This window comes from Lemur catta, chromosome 3, assembly GCF_020740605.2.
Source record: "Lemur catta isolate mLemCat1 chromosome 3, mLemCat1.pri, whole genome shotgun sequence".
Taxonomy (NCBI): Eukaryota; Metazoa; Chordata; class Mammalia; order Primates; family Lemuridae; genus Lemur; species Lemur catta.
In genome coordinates this window covers 42,572,571-42,593,810 of record NC_059130.1, presented here as the reverse complement: position 1 = coordinate 42,593,810, position 21,240 = coordinate 42,572,571, and the positions used below count along the sequence as shown (strand labels likewise).

The 21,240-nt window shown below is 38.0% G+C and overlaps 1 long non-coding RNA gene across 1 annotated transcript; it reads right to left on the bottom strand.

The window, feature by feature from the left end:
• Window positions 1–1,378: 1,378 nt before the first annotated feature.
• On the bottom strand, window positions 1,379–7,438 carry LOC123634669. The gene is made up of 4 exons (XR_006733975.1): window positions 7,351–7,438; window positions 3,393–3,499; window positions 2,925–2,982; window positions 1,379–1,404 (listed from the first exon to the last, which is right to left on the bottom strand). It is a non-coding gene; the product is annotated as an uncharacterized LOC123634669 (long non-coding RNA).
• Window positions 7,439–21,240: the final 13,802 nt, after the last annotated feature.

Genomic DNA, 21,240 nt, shown 5'->3' with positions numbered 1-21,240 from the left:
TATGCCTACTGGCTGTGTAACCATGAACTTGGCCTGTAGGTGACCTCTATGAATCTCAGCACATTGCTTTAGTCATTCTATATAGTGCCTAGCAGAGTCCTAGACACAAGGTACATGCTCAGTTAGCGCCTGTTGACCTGATTTGACTGAACCTGCCTATAGCACAAAGCAGTAAGTTTAAAGTTGCTCCTTCCAAGCTCTATTTAGGTCAAAGCCATCAGTGAGAAAAACAAACACTGGCCATAGGAATGGTTTCTGTAGTAGTTAAACACTAGTTGTTACTTCTTTTCCTCTTTAAGGACCTCCTCCTACTTGATAGAGCACTCTCTGGAGTCAAATGGACTTATAGCCTGGTCTGGTATTGGTGGGTGGGTCACACTTCTCAGGGGAAACTCCTAAAGATTCCATCAGGGCCCTGTTCCTCCCTTCTGACACCCATAGTGGCTGGCATGGGAAAAAATGGAAAACTGAAAGAAACCACCCATGTCTCTAAAGCCTAAGGAGGGAGATGGTCCCTGTGGGTTTCTTTTATGGAAAGGGCAGTGGAGGAAGTGAGGCAGTGCAGGGTCCTGTGGCCACCACCAGGATGACAGCATGGCTGCTCCTTTCTTTGCTAGCTCTCCTGCCCGTATATCCCAAGATCCAACTACTTGCAATTTTCTGCTTTTTTTTTTTCTTTTTTTTTTTGCCCCTGGGCTTTTGTACATGCTATTACTCTATCTTCCTGGAATGCCCTTCCCATGCCTGACTTCCTGCTACTTATTTTTCTGGGCTTAGCTTGGTATCAATTCCCCTCCTCTTATAAATCTTCTTCCTCATCACCATTCCAGACTATGTTCTTCCAGTACCTTCCCCCATTCTATTACATCACATGTAATATTGTAATTGTTAATTCACATGGCTCTCTCCACGATGATGATGACAATGACAATATATATGTCATCTGTTGAGTGCTTACCATGTTCCAGGTACTATACTTTATGTCATTAATTCTCGCAGTGAAGTAAGACTATCATTCTCATTTTATAGATGTGGAAAATGAACTTTAGAGAGGATTTGCACATATTTATATGGTTTACTATGTGCAAATTAGTTAAAAATAAATATGTGCAGGGTCAGGATTAGAACATTGATCTGACTGACTCAAAGTCTGTGATTTTGACCACTACATCATGGCACCTCCCATTAGGTTGTATACAGCTTAAAGGCAGGGACCACATCTTTCATCTCTGTATCCCTAGCACCTAGCACAGTGCCTGGAATGCAGTAGCTGTTAGTAGGTGCTCAACAATGTGTTTGATAAATCAGTGAATGAATAGCAATGAATTGCCATCTCAGCCAGACTTAGCTCAGTCCTGATATATTTCTTGGCTCTGGCTATCCATTCAGGATGATCAGTTAAACCTAAAATGAAAAGACAATTCAAGGTCAACTGCGAGAAAATACTCTGTAACTTGCCTGTGAATATATTAGACATGACTGAACTGGGCTGAGTTACTGGGAGAGGTAACAGGTCAATTCCTTCAGCCAAGGAAGAAATGGACATAGATAGATTGTGCTAACTCCCGTGAACTCCCACAAAGGCCTTAGCAGAGCTCACTATTCTGCTGAGGCAGGCCCTTATTGTTTATTGTTTGCACAATAAACAAATGGATCCTAGTATAAGCTAAGCTTTCCAGCCAGGCAAGGATTGCTTGGAAAATAGGTCTGGGCTCAGAACTAATTGGAAGGAGTTTCTCTGTTGGAGTGGGAGGGGAGAATAGGTCACTTCTGATGAAAATGATAAACCTGAGGAGAAGGGGCTGTTAACCCATCCCTGGCCACATGAGATTAGAGGCAGAATGTAGACTAGAATCTGGCCACATCTCAGAGTTCTCTTTGCCTCCTAACTAGCAGTTCTCATCTGTAGAGGACAGATTCCAAAGAGCAAGTATCTTCTTTTAGCTTCCTTGTTGAGCAGTCAAATAAGAGATTGTTTCTTCCTGTTCCTTGGGGGAATTTCTCCTATGAAAAAGAAATGTGCCTTTGTCGACTTTCACAGAATTTGAATTTCCCATTTTGGCTGAGGCCCAAGCCTCCTTTTCAGCACTGAGTTCCATAAATACTAAGCACAAATGGGCCATAACACAACTCATGAAAATGCCATTTTACCCGTTGCAAAGTAAGAGGTAATATACCAACTAAAACTGCCTAAATCATCTGAGGCAAGAAATACATAACAATCTCAGAGGATACCAATTGCCATAGTGCTTGTCTTCTCTTTCCAGCCTTCTCTGTTGGTAGGCCACTTCCCCCCGATGTCTGTGGCTTTACACAAACTATATGTTTTCTCATCAAAGCTGGGCCTCAGTGTATTTGTGGCCATAATCTTTATTAGAGATTAAACCTTTCTTGGTGTTCTAATCTAATGCCTCCCCCACCACCAGTTTGCCATTGTGTCTCTCTTGGCTTTTTTATATTAAAAATATCTGTGCTCTAGGATTACAGGCAATGGTAAAACCCCAAGCTTGGAAGTTGCTTAGGTAGTCGACTGGTGGATCTCTAGAGAGTGGATCTCTACAGAAGATGACTAAAGTCATTCATACAGCATTTACTGAATATGCAGTGTGTGCAGGGCAGAGTGCTAGGCAGCTAAGGGTGCTGACACATAAGACATTTCTCTACCCTCAAGGGGGGGTGATAGTCTACTGGAGAAGTTTATGGTTTTAAAGTGGGAATTTTCACTTTAAAAGTCATTTGGTTCATTTCAAATCAGAACACAACAAACCACTGAGGTTGCGCACTTAGAGGATCAAATTGCAGCTGTAGGGTTTGGATACAAATATATTTATCTTAATAAAACAAGTTCATCTAAAATTTTAGGGAAATTATAAAGCAATTGCTGAGATGCAGAATAAATATATCAGGTAAGCATGTCTACTTACTAGAAAGATTGCTTCCTAACTGGTAGAGTTGGTGGCTTGGAATCCTGATGATTTATTCCTGTATTGAGAGTAGATAATATATGTGAAAGTATAATACCTTTACATTTGTAAAAGGTAAACATAACTGTTATTGTTACACACTGACACTATGTGGGGTAATATTGTTCCATATTACTCATTGTCATAGAGTATTGTTACATATTATACTATTAATATGTAGAGTAATACCCTAAAAATCTATGACAGTGGGAATTTCATGTGATTGGATATTAATTGGGAGACCTGACTGCCCACCATTTCTCAGTCACTATCAGAATAATCTTATGGAATTCTCTTGACCTTTTTAAGCTTTAGATTTCTTTGTTTATGAAATATGGTTATATCTAATCTACTTTCTTCTCTTGGTGGTATAAAGGATCAAATGAGACAATGAGAATTGAAAATATAGGCACTATCTTTCCGTCTTACCCTGTAATCAATGTTGCAAGTCCACTTCCAAAATCCCAGTGCACAGAGGCATGTTCAGAGAGAGGGAAGTGATGGGTGGGAAGGAGGCTGCTTTGCCATGGTGATTGCTGTGAAGAAAGAAGAAGAGGAGGTAAATTGTGTGGTTTCATTGGCTCACTATACCCCTGACTCTGAGTCTCAGTGGATCACTAGCTTTTGTTACAACAGAAGCAGGATTTTTCAGAATCCCTATAGCATATTTCCCTGCCTCTTCCTGGAACATCAAGCATTTATTAAGTGTCTACCTCATAAATAACATTTTGCTTCCAACATGAAAAAGGCATAGTCCTTCCTCTCAAAGAAAATTGCACAAGAATGATGACCCTTTATTAGAGGTTTCAGGGAGGAATGGTTCACAAGGCAGACAATGAAGGAAAAGAGATCTGTATTAGTTAATTGTATCATGATCAAGATTAATTCAGAAACATTAGAAGACATGTATGAACAAAGGCTAAAAAATTACTCTAATCATTTGACAAGATGCATCATGCCTCATTTTCCACAGAGTAAAGCACTAGATCACCCAAAATAATGGAGCTCCTTGTTTGCTTTGGAGATGCCTTGGATTTCATTCCTAAACTTTCTCAGACGTGAGGTTTCTCATGTTCTGATTTTAAGGAGCCTTAGGGAGAGAATAACCAAGGTTGCAATAAGACACAAAGAAGAAATAACATCATAGATAGCACTGGAAAATAACAGAAATGGATGGGCAACTTCAGGGGAATTTGTAATGGAAGAGGATAGCAGATCACGGCATAAACTCAAGAAATAAGCTATGTATAGCATTCACTTTGCAGCAATTATGTTACTGGTTGCTGTAGTATAAAGCTAATCTAAATAAATGATTATAAAAAGCTAACATTTACATGCATGTCAAGTTTTTGACCAGTGTATTATCAAATTTAAATGTTCTTTTGTAGTGTTTGATTATAATATGGGCCAAGACTAAACCTAATAATTTGAATGGATGAAGACATGTCCTTGACCATCTTCTACAAGCCCTTTTAGCCCCTTATGGCATCTTTGGGCACCAAACAAAACCTGGTGAGAACCCTGTGATCCAAACCTCTCCCTGCCCAATATACACTATCAGCACTTGGGTTATAGATCCAAGTGCCCCATGGCCATGCTCTCCACTGAGGAAGAGGACCCATGAATCAACTGCATAAAGCCCCCATTAAAGATGAAAATAGATCTAGCCAAGAGACACAGAAGAATTTAGAGGACTAGGAAGGGAACTAGAAAAGTCAAAGAAGGAATGAGATTCAAAAAGGAGATGGTGAACTACTAGGCTAAATGCTGAAAAGAGGTGTCGAGCAACTGAGAAGAGTTAGGTTTAGTGAGTAGAATTGTTGAGCTGGGAACAATATAAGGAGAAAAGACAGAAAAGTGCAACATGTAAAGGACAAAAGCAGCCAGTGAAGAACTGGAGATGAGGTTATGGTAATAATGGTGATAGCTAAAGTTTATTGGGGATGTTGGTTATGTGTATAGTATTCCATTAAACACTTGACACGCATTATCTCCTTATGGAAACCCTATTAAGTGGAAATATTATTATCCCCATTTTAAGCAAATTGTGACACAGACTGAATGATAATTTCCACAAGTTAATTTACTACATTACATTCTGATATTGGAATTAATGAAGTGCAGATTCAAGCTCAGATCTGTTCAACTCTTTTTTTTTTTTTTTGTGACAGAGTCCCATTCTGTTCCCTGAGTGAGTGCTGTGACATCAGCCTAGCTCACAGCAACCTCAAACTCCTGGGCCCAAGTGATCCTCCTGCCTCAGTCTCCTGAGTAGCTGGTACTACAGCCATGCACCACCACACCCAGCTAACTTTTTTTATTTTTAGTAGAGATGGGGTCTCATTCTTGCTCAGGCTGGTCTTGAACTCCTGAGCTCAAGCAATCCTCCGGTTTTGGCCTCCCAGAGTGCTAGGATTACAGGCGTGAGCCACCGCACCTGGGTGTCTGTTCAACTCTTGACTACTAGGTTATTGTGCTTCTCACTCTCTTCTGAGAAGGTTATTTGAGTCAGAGGGAAAAATAGTTTTATCTTTATCTGATGGAGAAAATAGGGTTGTGGGGCTTTTTCTTTTATCAGTACAGGGAAGATAAAAGGATCCATGTGAGCAAATGGAAAGAGAGCAGTAGAGATGGAGGCTGAATACCCAAGGAGACAAGTTCTAATTGATGGGAACTTGCAACTAGTGGGATAAAATTTCCCGAGGAAGAGAGGGGCTCTGATTACAAACACAGCAGAGTAAGTTAACTTGAGACATAACTGAAGGAAGAGATAGTCACTGGGTGTGATGATTAGGAAATAATTTTGTTTGAAATAGCTTCAAAACTTAGATTTCACAGAGGAAGTCAGTTGTTAATGAATATTCAGTTATTCCTCTTATGAGTTATGAACACTGTCACGTAAAGTCAACAACCGCATTGCTTGCCATTTCTAATTATTTTCTGGAAAGTGATTAAATAATGAAAAGTGATTTAACTATTACTACTCTATTATGTAAAATATTTATGTCACTCTTTTCATCTGAGGAGTTAATGTTTTTCTGTTGTCTCTGAATAGTTAGGTCATGTAAATTGGAACACATTTGATTTCAAAAGTCAAAAACTCAACTGGAATTGGCTTAGGCAAAAGAAGACTGCATTGCCTCACACAGCCAAACCCCAGGAAGCACAGGGTATAGCCAGTCTCAGGAAAACTGGTGATGGTTAGAAACCAGAAATAAAAATCTCCTATGTTAAGTGTAGCCCATTCTTTTACAGGTGGGGAAAGTGAAGCACTGAGGCATTAGAACATTGATTCATATCTCTGTGAGTTGGAATTGATAACAGGTACAGATCCTTTTACCCGTCTCCATGCTAAATTAGTCTAGCTACTGTGTTAAAAATGGGATCTGGTTTTAGTTGCAGTTATTGCTGTTCTCTAATTTTATTCTTTGTAAACAAATAGCAGTATGTGATTAGGAGTTCATATTTCTGGGTATATCCTCAAGAGTCAGTTTCCCTCTATTTCACATAAAGTAGTAGAAAAATACTTATAACATAATTTATCTTGGGTCAGCAAGATGCTGCTTGCTGCAAGCCTGTCTTCGCCTGGATTATTCATGGTGATCTCAGCAAGAACCCCACCTGCAGAGTCATAATGAGTGAGCTGAGGAATAGGAAACTTCAGCTCCACCTGGTCTGCTGACACAAGCCTTTGCACTATCCTTTCATCTTTCATGGTTGATTGAAACTGAGGACTTGCTTCCTCGCCAGCCCTGAGGAAGACTACAGACATTTAGACACTCTAAAAATATAGACATTATATGTTCAACTTGTCTCTTTCAGCTTTAAATATTTTAAAGGTATTGGCATAGTTCACACAGCTTAAGGATATTTTTCTCCTCATTAATGAAAGGGATTTGCAAAAGTAATTAGTGAATGTTTAGAAGTAAAGCAGAATGTAAAGACTAACATTACAGGTAGGGCTTTTAGAATGTGTATACATGGAAGGAGAGAAACATAGATTTAAAGAATAATATTTGGTCTAGTTTATTGTGGGCAGATGATAGCCTGGGGTACTGAAAAGATTCATTATTGAGAAAAACTCATATAAGGAACTTCACAATTAATCTACAGATTAATCGGCACAGCACACGAAACATGTTCCTCAACTCAGCAGAATGGCTTGAAGGACTAAAAATAGTCCTAGTTGTTTTTTTTTTTTTTAATATATTTTGTATTCTCTTTGACCTCATGGATTTAGATTGAGATTCAGTTAATATTCACTAAATGCCTACTTTGTGCAGGCACTTTGCTAGATTCTGCTATTACATCATTTGGTTCTCACCCAACTCCAGAGGTTTCTCACTATTCTCATCTTACAGAGACTCAGAGAAAGTAAGACCCTTACCTCAGGCAACACAAGTGGTGAGCAGGGAGCTGGGGCTCTGGCATTCCACTCCAGATCTTTTCTGGCACCATAGCACATGTTCCTTCCACTGACTCTTGCTTTCTCCATTTTATCAGAATCAATGAGCAGCATCAACATGTTGATATTAGACAGTTATGGGGAAGGGAGGAGGGAGAAAAATATTTCTTTGTTAATTTTAATTTTATGAACAAAAATTTTAGTTTCCATAGAAATAATACAGAATAGAGTTATCCATAATTTAAGTAGTCATGAGGCATGATACTGTTTTTTCCCATGTCAGGGTGTGTGTGTGTGTGTGTGTGTGTGTGTGTGTGTGTGTGTGTGTTTGATTTTTGTAGTGTAAGCAAGTTCACTGTTGCAGAAAGGTGTGAAAGGTGAAACACAGCAGGTGTTTGAGTTGCAGGGTCTATAGGTGTGAGCTATCTCCCTGCCCTTAGAATTTTATTTACTCATTGAAAGCTCTATGTATCATGTGTCCGAAGACAGCTGTGTCTTGGAGGAAGTACTATCACACTTGCAATATTAGAGGGTCATGTGGACATGTGGGACCTAAAGATAAGTGCTCCTTCTGCACAGCCTGTTCTAATCAACATGCTGTTTACCAACTTCATATGAAATGTCCTTCTAGCAAATAGAAAGATTCTCTTACGCAAACAAAGGATGGACGCATGCTGGTATTTTTAACCTAAAATTAAAACAGAGGTATCAAGTAAATTATTAAAGATAAAAAATCAGTTATCCCTAAACACATCACCCTAATTAATAATAAAGCTAATTTCTCTCCTGTGTATTCTCTTTCTGGGGACACCACTGTTGTTAGAGTGTATCATTTTTTACTCCTGTGGTCTCTTCTGATAAATGACAGTTTGTGAGAGTTGGCGTTCCTGATCTGCATTTTATTTTGTAAGACTTGTGGCCCACAGCAGCACGATTGCATAGTGTTTGTCCTTTTCTGCACTCCCTGATGGTGTCTGGATGTTCAAACAAATATGCTGAGAACAAAGCAAGTGTGCTAAGGAAGAACCACTGCTCTCTAGCCCCAGCTCTCACCGGTCGTTTCTGGCGCAAAAGAAAGAACCCAGGGACTGTTTCCTGATTATACATTTTCAGTTTCTTAAGCAACTGCAACAGGAAGGCATGGGACCAGGCCTTGTTTCCTGAGATACATTATTTTTATCAGCGCATTGCTCCTATCACACTTCAGCTTCTAGCTTTTATGTTTTAAAATAAATCCTTCTTTTCTTTTTTTTTCTGTAAAAAAAAGGTCACACTCAAAACTGTACATCTACTGTTACTTATAAAAGTGACGAGAAAAGAAAAAGATATAGTATATCTTCCACTGTTCATTAGGCTTCCTTCTATTATGGATCAATTCTTCAAAGATTGTTTTCCTTAGAACATGCAGGGAGACAGAGAAATCGCTTCATGAGAGTGTCCATGATAAATGTGAAACTAGAGGGCTTGCCATGTTCCCATTTACTTCTTCTCCTTTCCCTGGTCCCCTCATCTCTCCTCATTTTGTCTCTCCCTGTCTCTTGTTCATATTCTTCCTCCTCCCCTCTTTCTCTATGTCCCTTTTTCGGGACAGGTTTTTAATGTTGTAAGAATATTCAGATTAAAGAAATATTATCTAGGTGTTCTGATGACCTCAGAGGAAGGTTCTTTAGGGTTTCCTGGTTCTCTGATGACTAATCTCTTCTCCAAGAGTAAACTGTTCATTCGTCAGGCAAATTAGTTCTTCTCTGGCACAGTAATGTTGGGCTTTAGGAGGTGAGAAATTCATTAGGTGATTTTTTTTTAAGATTCAGGCTGAGAATCTGTATTGTCTCCTTCTGGAAGGAAACAGAAGCAAGTCAGGCCAGGGTTGCTGTTCCTGGACAAGGAAGAGAGCAGTACTAGTGGATGTGTGTGTGTCAGGGGGGACTTAACAAAGCATTCAAGGCCTTATGTATCTGTCCCAAACTGCTTTTTCAGCCTTGTCTCCAGTACCCCCTGCTATATATACAACCTTCCCCCTTCTCTCAAGGTTATATTTAACTTTCTTCTTTTCCCTTAGAAAATGGGGCATTGCCTCCAATTCTTGGTTTGTATGCCTGGAAAGTGCCACCCATAGTTTAAACTCAACAGGCACACACAACTGCCAGGGGAAATGCATCTGTCCTTTAAGGCCAAGTTCCACATGCATCTCTTCCTTCACTTTCCTTGAGCAGCTCAACTTGCTCCGTCCCTGTTTATCTTCACCGAACACCTGTGGCACTTACCCATGTCAGGCGAGAGTTAATTTCCACAGTGAAAACATACCAGCACTGAAACCAAATATGATGCTTTTTATAAAATTTAGCAGGCTTTGAAAAAGTGGTGTGTATTTGTATGTGTGTGTCTTGGTGAAGAAGCTGAAGGCAGACAGTCAGTGCAGCTGAGAAGCTCTGGAGAGAATAATTAGAAGTGATGAAAACAAAATGTCACCTTCTTTGTTCATGTATCTTACCGAAGCCCATTTCCACTAGTTCTCTCACATACTAGTTATCACTCACTCTACTTTGGCTTTCATCCTGCAGTTGTTAGTCTTATACACACTAGAAACTTACCAAGACCTCTCAAACTCCAACTTGGTATTTTTAGAAACATCATTTTAGTTTTGAGAGACCACTAGTTACACCCACATCCATATACAGACTCTGTACCCAAAATGCCAAAATGTCTACTAAATTGCATTTAACCTCATAAATGTTGCTACTTTTGGCTCCATCTGTATCCTCTTGACTAAAACAAAAAAATGGATAGCTTATACTGTTCTCCTTTCCTCTCTCCAGCCTGTTTCTGAAAGTTCTAACTTCTTGATACTAGAAATGTTTCAGGCAGTCCCCTTTCATCCTGTGGTTTACACACACATTGAAGACTTCAACACATCAAATAAAAGCCCAAGGATGTTTACGTCTTTTTTACCTTTATTTTCCAATCCTATAAATACGTATCTTAACAACATACTGATTATATATACTCTGTAAATAAAATGTGAGTATGAAAAAGCCATTTTGAATAACCAATTTTGCTTCTATAATGAAGACATGTTTGTGATAAGATAATGGAAAAATTATAGACTTTAAAATACCTTTTCCAGATAAAATTCTAAAGATATGCAAATATATATTCATACCCACACATGTCAAACTTATGTTAATTGATAACTCGTGGTTTTGAGATGAAAGAACTTTGAAATAAACATTGAAAATATTAGAAATAATACTTTCAATAAAATATTAAAGCCTCCCTTTCTTTTCCTTCCTTCCTTCTCAATTTTCCTTTCTTTCAACAAATATTTAGTATCTGTTACATGTGTATTTGATGCTGTAGGAGCTGATGAACCACAGATTTTTTAGGCCTAGAGCTATTTTATATGGCAGAGAAAGACCTCTTGGTTCAAGATAGCAAGTATTTGTTACAAATTGCTTTCCCGCTAGAGAAAGAAAGGCCCCACCTTCATTATTGAAATGGTTAGTTTATAGTGTGGGTCTTGCTGTTTATTTTATTAATAATCTGACCAAGACCAGAAAGCTTTGCTGAGAGAGTCTGTGCCTCACTGAAGTTTACATTCTAGGTTATATATTATAAATATACAGAATATATATATTCTGTATATTTACAATATGTAACTAAAGCCGTTACTTAGGTGTGGAAAGACAAAATGGAATCAACAGAACCAGACCGGAAAAAAGAGCAGAGAAAGAAGAAATGTGAGTACATGAGAGAGAGAGGATTAGTGGAAAGAGCTTTTCTAATATCTTTCATTTATCTTTGCCAAATGGAAATCTTGAGTGATAGAAGTTGGATCTTGGTAGGCAGAAGACAGAATGACCTCCAAGCGACAACATAATGAAAAGGCTGTACCAACGTAATTATCATTAGCTTTCTGCCTTGTCAATAATTCACAATTAATTTCAACTCAATAAACATGTATTTTATACCTATTATGTACCTGTTTTAGGTCTGTGAGAAGCATAGGCAAAACAAAAAATGAGAATCTGGCCTCAGAGAGTTTACTTGATGGGGGGAGGGAGTCACAGCAGAATTACTATATAAATATTATCATTGTTGTAAAATATTGGATTTTATTATGAATACAATGATTACATCTGATATATCATTATATAGCATCTGTATTATTATAATGTATATAGATATTATCATTATTATAATATATCAGATGTTCTCATTCCCAGAATGATATGCATGATATATTTAATTTTTCACTCTAAAAGGGGAATGTGAGTTGTCAATTAAATCAGAGTGGTGATGCAACTTAAACATTAAATGAAATGAGAATAGAAATAATGCTTATCAACTTTTTCTGCAACCACACTTTTAGTACATTACAATGAAAATGTTTTATTTCCTCTTATAAAAATAATGGCCCATGGAACCTAGGGAAGAAAGTTTTAGAGCAGTTTCCAAACTTATCTGACAATAAAATTCATCTATTATTTACATATTTCAGGGTCCTTCTCCTGGAATGCTGATTCTCTATTTCTAGGGTGGGCTTTGGAAACCTTACTTTTACAAGGGATTCTATTTTAAGGAAAACTTGGGAAATTGCTATTTCAGAAAAATTGCAGTTGACCAAAGAGGAATGAAAGAACAAAGAACTATTTGCACAAGTAAAAGAAAAAATAGAAACACAGCTAATTACATGTCTCATGTACCCTTTACAAGTTGACTGAATCTACATTGGAAACACTGCATGCAGGTAAATTCAATAAAAAATACATTAACTCAAAATATTTTGCCCATTTATCAAGATATTTTCAGCAAATGTAAGTCTCTGATTGAAAAGTAGATATAGTTCATTGCAATTATGCAGATATATGCATCATATTAAAAATTTTATCCTATAAGTAGGCCCTAGAAAAAAGTAAAATTAAAAACATGCAAACTTTAAAATTAAGCAAAATTATTTTAAAGGTAATCTTGGATTCAAAATTTAAATTCTACTTAGAGTTATCAAAAATTCCTCTCTTCCCATCCCTATTCTTTGATAATAAGCATTTTATTTTTCTTTCACACTTCCTAGAGTGTAATTTTTCTTTTCAATTTTATCTTTGAAGATAGGACTGTAACTACCAACAGTCCTAATAAAGGCCAAATGTTTCTGAAAAGTCAGATTTTAATCTTCCCTCTCACAAGTAATATAATAATGATTGTATTCCCTACTTGTGTTGTTTTTTTCCTTAATTTTAGTTTTAAATGAAAGAATATACATGGAAGTTCTAATTTTATATATATAAGGTGCTCAAGAAATTTAAATATCCCACTTCGTGAATCATTGTCATCATGACCAGTATCAGCCTCATAGTCAGGCTTGACGGAATTCCTCCTTTGTGTCAGGGATAATGCTAAGCGCTGTGGGGGATCTGGAGATGAAATAACATACACTTCCCATCCTACCAGTGAGGGACACACTAACTATAGTGTAAGCTACAATGTGATAACCTGTGCTATGGAAGCTCACAAAGTGGAGGGATTGCAAAGGAGGGCCCAGCAAGAGGGAAAGACGTTGTAGAGAAAGTGGCTTTTGAGCTGGCCTGCAAAAAACTTTCTATAAAAATGCTTTATTCTCAACAGTCACTAACCTTCCCTAGGAGGATCGCTTTAACTCTTCATTAATTATTTGGCAACGTGAAATGATTAATGTTTAATGCTCTTCTATGGAACAGACTTTCTCAAGGTTCAATTAAATTGTTTGAGTCATTTAAGTAACTAAACGAAAGTTGTGCAATGGAAAGAAAATGCAAAGACTCCTCAATATCAGTTTACCATGAATATCATTTCATGCGGATCCTTTACAGATTTACAGACTGACACACTCTAACATCGCATTTTCTCCCTGTGCAAAATGAAGAGGAGAAATTACTTGATCCATATAATGATCTTCACAACTCAGGCCTCAAACCAGGAAAATGACTGAATAACTGAGGCAAAGTAAGTTTTCCTCAACTATTCAGGTAAATGTTTAACTTAATATTAATAGAACCATGAGATAGTTCTATTATAAAATAGACAAATAACAGAAGGAAGGAGAAAATTTCAGGCAAGGGAAAAATTACATTTTATACATTAAATAGATGGTTCTGAAAGCAGGTCCTGCAGGGAGAGTTTTATTAATAGTAACACTTTTACATTCTAAAATAGGAAATAATCCTTAGGAAAATGTTCCTCATTGGTTTCACATCACATCTCTACTTTTTCAAAGAGCTGTATATTATTTTCTTGCATTCTCTTCAGATTTCAATGTCTAGTGACTGAATGGAAAAACTGCAAAATCTATACATCATAACTGATAGTTTCCTTTGCTCCATATATTCAGTATAGAGGTACAGAAAAATGGGATAGGAAAAAACCCATAAAAAACACAGAGTTATTTTGCCACAAATCACAAACATCATAACTATAACATCTTGAATCTTTTGAAATTCAAAGTTATATGTGTACACAAGGATCACATAGTTCTAGCAAGGTTTGTTATGAAAAACAGCAGCTCCCTATCACCCTCTTTCTATTTCTCCCTGCTCAGAAAGCAACTGCTTTCACCTCTTGTAGCCAGCTATTTTTGTATTTGCCTCCCTGTCCAAAATAGCATGTGTTGTTATTCTTTGTTTTTGTTTTTTCAAATTCTAGGTATTATTGACAGTCAGCTACGGAAGCTGAGGAGTTTGCTCTTTTACCTTTCCCCTGACCAATAACCCCACCCAAAGACTTATAATCCTTCTTATCCTCTCATCTCTCTGATGTAGTTATATCATGATTTTGAGTAATTTTCAGTGTGTATGTTATTAAGATTATGAAAATACTATTCACAGATGAACTTTTCTTGCATAGTTCTGTTTTTCATATTATTTATTTGTTTAGTTTCTAAGTGCTTGCTGCTAAGATCTGAATGTTTCTGTTTCCCCCAAATTTATATGCTGAAATTCTACCCAACAAGGTGATGGTATTGGAGGTAGGTCCTTTGGGAGATAACTAGATCATGGAGAGAAGCCTTCATAAATGGGATTAGTATCCTTATAAAAGAGTCCCGAGAGAGAACTCTTGCCCCTTCCACCATGTGAAGACACAAAGAGAACGTGCTGTCTATGAATCAGAAAATGGGACTCCACTAGACACCAAATCTACCTGTGCCTTGATTTTAGACTTCCCAGCCTCCAGAACTGTGAGAAATAAATTTGTTATTTATAAACTACCCAGTTTATGGTATTTTGTTATAGCAGCCCAAACAGAATAAGCCAGTATTTTTCATTAATTCTACTAACGTTTCAAAATTATCTGAATTACCCCCCAAGATGCTTAGGTGCAGTAGGTATTCTACCAATTTAATCCTCCTGAAGAGGTCTCTCCAGGTCTCTCTGGTGCTTTCTGGCCTGCTGCAGTCTGCAGTGGCTGCTGCCTATGCCAGGTACTCAGCTGCCACGCTGGGTTCTTCTTTCACTGTCACCCTAGGGATTCCCTTCATCTCTTTCCTCTCTGTTGGATTTCCTGTTTCCTGTATCATGTGTCTTCCTCTTTTTTGGATTCTTCCCTGGTTTTGGTAGAACAAAATCTCCTTTCATGAGAAATGGCGCAGAGTAGGTAAATTTCTTGAGGTCTTGCTAGTCTCACAACGTCTTTATTCCCCTGATACTTGATTGGTAGTTTGGTTGGGCATAGAATTCTTGTTTGGAAATAATCTTCCTTCAGTGTTTGAAAGACATTGCTCCACTATCTTTTGGTGTCCTGTGTAAATGCTAAGAAGTCTGAAACCATTCTGATTCCTGATCCTTTGTGTGTGGTCTATTTTTTTCTCCTAACCCTAAAACTTCTGTGCTCTCCTCTTTGTCTCCAGTGTTCTTAAATTTCACAATGATGTGTCCATCAGTCATTTTTTGGTCTATTAGGCTGGGAACTTAAATTATGGCACTTTATATTTGGAAATTCATATGCTTCAACTCTAGGAAAATGTCTTAGAAAATATTTATTTCCTCACGTCTGTTTTCTAGTATAGATACACTGGACAATCTGGATTGGTCCTTTGCCTTTTTGTCTATTTTCTGATGATTTCTTTGACTTTATTTTCTAATCCTTCTATTGAGTGTTAATTCCTGCTTTCATAGGTTTACTGTACAAGAGACCTTTTTGTGGTCCTTGTTGTTGTTCTTGACAGGTTCATTTCTTATAATGTTTTGCTTCTATTTTATGGTGGCAACATGCAGTAACGTTAGAATTTAGTTTTTTTTAACTTTCTTTTCCCAGTCTAGTTTTTCTTCTACTCCAAGTTATTTTTTATTTGGTTTTATTTTTTCCCTATTTGTTTACATCTCTGTCTTTCATGTGAGCATATCTTCTTACGCCTGGTAATCATTTGTTATCTGTTCCTTTTTAAGAGTGAAACACTAAAATGCTGATTCGATACTCTGCGTACATGGCTAGGACTTGACTACGACCTTCCCTGTAGGGTGAACTGGTTGGGAAAAGTACAGATCTCAGTTACCTTTTATTTCTTTCCTCTTTGAATGATCAGATTTCCCAGAGAAGATTCTTCTAATCTCCTGTCTAGAGAATGAGAGACTGGCTGTCAGTGCAGGAAGATGCCTGGGGCCTCAGCATTAAATAAATGCTTATTCATTTCTTCCCCCCAATTACTATCATAAAATTTTCAAACATACAGAAAAGGTGAACGAATAGTAAAATACCTACTGCTATATACTTTATCTAGATTCAACAATGATTAATAGTTTGCTGTATTTGTTCTCTTTCTCTTTCTCTTTCTCTCTGAACCTTCGAAGGTAAGGTGTCATCATCATGAACTTCACTCTTAAATATTTCAGTATATAGCTCCTCAAAATAAAGACATTTCCTGGCCGGGTGTGGTGGCTCATGCCTGTAATCCTAGCACTCCAGGAGGCCGAGGCAGGTGGATCGTTTGAGCCCAGGAGTTTGAGACCAGCCTGAGCAAGAGCGAGACTCCATCTCTACTAGAAATAGAAAGAAATTATATGGACAACTAAAAATATATATAGAAAAAATTAGCTGGGCATGGTGGCTCATGCCTGTAGTCCCAGCTACTTGGGAGGCTGAGGCAGGAGGATCGCTTGAGCCTAGGAGTCTGAGGTTGCTGTGAGCTAGGCTGATGCCATGGCACTCTAGCCTGGGCAACAGAGTGAGACTCTGTCTCAAAAAAAAAAAAAAAGACATTTCCTACATAACCACAAGCGATATTATCATATCTAAGAAAAAATAATGATTTTATCACTTAATGCCCAGTTCTTATTCAAATTTCCCTAATTGTCACCAAAAAATTCTTTTTTTTTAAGGTGATACCCCTGCCTTAAACTATGGTTGGTATTTCCAAGTCCAGAACTTACATTTACCCTCCCCTAATAATAAATCTATAGCTTTGCTGGGGGTGGGGGAGGGACAGGTATGTAGCCATGTAAAGTTGTGGAAGGCGTCTATTTCTTAATTTGCAATCCCCTCCCACCACCACTAGCACCAAACATATGGAACTTTACTCTCACTGCCAGCTGGACTTGGTGGTGCTAGTTCCTGAACACCCTTTTTGGAGATTCTGTGTCACACATTGGATCAATTTTTGCCATTTTCCATTGCTAAATTAGTGTTCAATTTTCTCATGTCCATTGTGTCGAGGATGACAATATTATTTATGATTCAAACCAGAACACATTTGAAAGTGCTGGGGCTCAGAAAATGATACCCCATAGTATGGTGCCTTGGCATGCTGAGTACTTTGAACTAAAGGAGATTGGAAGGACTCAGAAGCAAAGTTTCTCTCTGACCTTCTTCTGCCCTTCTGTTTCTTGCTCCTGTTTCTTTCCTGAGGCAGGTAATAGAAACTAGAATTCTTCTTCCCCAGAGATAGCCATAAAACCTGGAAATATTGTTCTAACCTTCCCCTGCCTTTCGGTGTAGGAGATGGCCATAAAAAAGTTCTCTGACCCACCTTGTCTGATAGTAGATCATAAGATCCTCATTCCAGAAGAGGTCATACCCTATACCCAGGAGGAAGGAATGCTATACAGACAAGGCCTTGCTGGGTTTCCCCCCATCAGTCTATTATCAGATCATATCCTTTTTTGCCCAATTACATTTCTACACCATTGTCCATTGTTCATCAAATTTAAGCACAAAACTGGAGAGTTTTCCCTGTGTCTTTGAGTCTTCATTTCTGAAGTAAAACTTTGATTAGATGAATTTGTTATGCTTTTCTCTTGTTGTCTTTTGTATAGGAGTGTCAGCCATGATGGATGAGGAAAGATATCACCTTTTCTACCCCTACAAAAGTTGACACTACTATTAATTATGCCAGATTTATTAATAGGAGTAAACCAGGCTTGTTAATAGGAGTCAGACCAGCATACGGTCACTTTAGGATGTCATTTCCTACTTATCTGCTTTCCAGTTTCAAGGTTTTCTTCTTATGGCACTCTCATCTGATCTCCCGTCTGTGCAGCCTATGTATTAAAAAACAAACTCTTTCTTGTTTTATGGGATTTTGTGAGCAAATGTAATTGTATGTGTTAAAAAACATACATTATCCTTAAGCAATTTATCTTGAACTCACTTTGATCACTCTATACATGTACCACTATTTTATTTTTAAATTTTAGTTTAATTTTTTAAGAAACAGGGTCTTGTTATGTTGCCCAGGTTGGAGTGCAGTGACAATTCACAAAAGTGACTCCACTACTGGTCAGTACAGGAGTCTTTATCTGCTCCCTTTCCAACCTGGGCCATTTCACCCCTCCTTAGGCAACCTAGTGGTCCCCTGCTCCCAGGAGGTCACCATATTGGTGTCAGACTTACTGTGGACACCCCATGGGCATAACACACTACAGCCGAGAACTCTTGGGCTCAAGTGATCCTCTTGTCTCAGCCTCCCAGTAGCTGGAACTATAGGAGCACACCATCACCTTGGTCACATTTTGTTATTTTAATGTTCTTGAATGCCATGCTTCATAGAAGGTAACATCTCTAAATGCTTACTCTTTGAAGTCTTTGCATGACCTATTGTGAAGTATTTTATGGAAGTGTTCAATAAATATCTATTTTATCTGATTAGAGCTCACCATCACTGTTTATTTCAAACCAGGCAAATGTCAGGCAGACAAAAATTGGAAGGCATATAATAATGTTAGAACCGGTTTCCCTCGGCCCCAGGAACAGAGAGGCAGAGTCACCAAGGCTGCAAAAGGCAAATGAGTTTATTGGCTAGCTCTAGCTAGGGTCCAAGTCCCAGAACACCAACACAGTGTCCTCTCCACGAATGAGGACCCCGCCCTGGGGTAAAACTAAGCTTTTATACTTTCCAGTGGGCTACATAGGCTGTGCACACCATCCCCCCTACCTCCCTCAGTTCATTTGTTCCTTCAAGACTGGCTGACCGTGTCGGCTCCTCATTGGTCGGTTCTATGGTCACGTTAACTCCTGATTGGTCGGCTCCAAGTCTTGGGATCCTCCAGTGGTCATTGGTGTCATTTCGGGGAAGGGGAGGGCCCACTCTGGGGAAACCAAAACTTAGGCCTATTCCAGGAAGCCTAGCCTGTCATGGAGTTACCTTTGCTCTTACAATAAGGGTTGTTAAGATAGTTTTGAACTAGATTCTAGGGTTTACTGTTCCCTGTACCTGAAATACCTTCTCCTTGTATCTCTATGAAAATCATACTCACTTTTAAAGGCCCACCTGAAATCTGTCTACTAAGTCTTCCCTGATAATTTTCTCACAAAAAAATAATTTGTTTTTCCTCTAAAATCTTGTGACGCCGACTATTCATATTTGTGGCATTTATTCCATATTTCTTATGTATCTCATTTCACCTAGTGTGGTGGCTTTCACATTTTGACTGGAACCCATTTTAAGACAAATATTTTACATTGCAACCCAGTATGCATATATGCATATAACAGTACACACACATAACTTATATGTCACTGAAATAAGAGTGCTCCCCAAAATACTTCCTCTTACTGATACATACTCAGATATTTTGTAAATTATTTTCTTAAGTACTAATAGACTCACTCAAAATTGATTTCTTGACTCTAATGATTTGTGACCCCACAAATTAAAAAACATTGCTGTAGTGTTGGGATTCTTCACCTGGGATCCATGTATAAAAGTCACGGGTCCATGATCTTGGATGCAAAAATAATTATATCTCTATTCTCACTAACTTCTTACTGAAATATAGAATTTCATCTTATTATAGGTGTAGGTAACAAACCGTGGTAGTACTAACAGTATCTATAACTTTGTCACAAATAGTAAACATATTTTCATATCACATTATGCATATTGTAAGTATCTTAGTTATTTTCTATACTTATCACTATGTTGCAATTCTTGAAGTTATGAGACCTGCTGATGGACATTTTTATGTATTATTAAAAAGCACATTATATCAGATTTTCTCTGTAATACTTTGATAACTATATTTCAGTATAATAGGTTTCCTCTGTAATCTATGTATTTATACCTTTAAAAGCATTCTGAGAAGGGGTCCATGGGCTTCACCACACTACCGAAGGGGTGAAATATGGAAGAAGGTTAAGACTTCCTGCTAGGACACTGTAAGTTTTCTAGTAGCAAATATTTGTTTCAGCACCTGTCATATAAGAAAGGCTCAAAAAATATTTGAATACTTTATTTCTGCAGGTCACTCAGAGGTAACTAGAGCCCAGAAAAATCTAGTCAGGCATAAGTAAAATATTATGCTAAAAAGTTAATTTGGCAATTTGTAGAAGAGAGAGTTAGCCAGGCGACTGTAGACTAGTCAATTGCACAAAACTTACCCATCGTAAGTGCTTGCTATTCCTAGGAACTTAAATTATAGGGCAGATTGTGATTCAGTATGGTTAGACAAATCAAATAGTTAAGTAAAAATTTATTTTTGGGCCTTTGTAATAAAAAAACCATTGTGTTATATGTATAACACAAGCCCTCTTTGCATAACGAAATTATATGCTGCTTGGGGAGACAAATATTTAACAAAAAACAGTATTGTGAGAGCACAGATGTTTTAGGACATAGCAAGTGGTCTGGTGAGAAGGCTGAGTTATGAAAGGAAATACTGGGAGATGATGTAGTGGCTGCTTTTCACTCCTGAGCTCGGTAGCTAAGGAATAATTACTCAAAACACTTAGTGTTTAGAGAAAAGAGAAGAGGCCAAAGTCTAAAGGAGAAAATGGCCTCCTCAGCTAACTTCCTCCCCATATTTATTTCCAAGGACACGTGCAAAAGGTCAGGGTTGTTTGGTAATTTCTTTAACAACATCCATACAGGTCAGCTGTTTTCAGCTGACCTTAGCACATAGCAAACAAGCAGCTTTGGGCAGGAATTTTCACCAGACCCTTCATTCACCCTGCTCACGTTCTTTCCATCCATCCATCCATCCTTTCTTCCAGGTCCAGCCCCCACAAGATAAGGCTTGAACCATCAACTAGGTTGAATTATGGAAGGCTTTGAATGCCAGACCAAGGAGGTAGGACTTTATGCAATGAATATTTAAGACCTACAGAAGATTTCTGCATCAAAGAAAGGACAGGGTGAAGTTTTAGGAAGCTTCATCTGAGAGTATTACACTGAAGGTACTGAAGGACACAGTAGCTAGAACCCCCAATATGTTGTCTTTGGTTGCTTCTTTTCTCTTCCTGTTTGGAAGCTTGTAGTTACAAATCCTTGTTAGATACTTCCACCAGAACCTCAAACTCAATTCTGTTCCAAAGCCAAACTACTTTTCTTCCCTGCGAACCTGAGACTCCTGACTTTCTTATTCAGGTAATGACATACACCTTCCTGGAAACTGGACTATCTTTGGTTTCTTC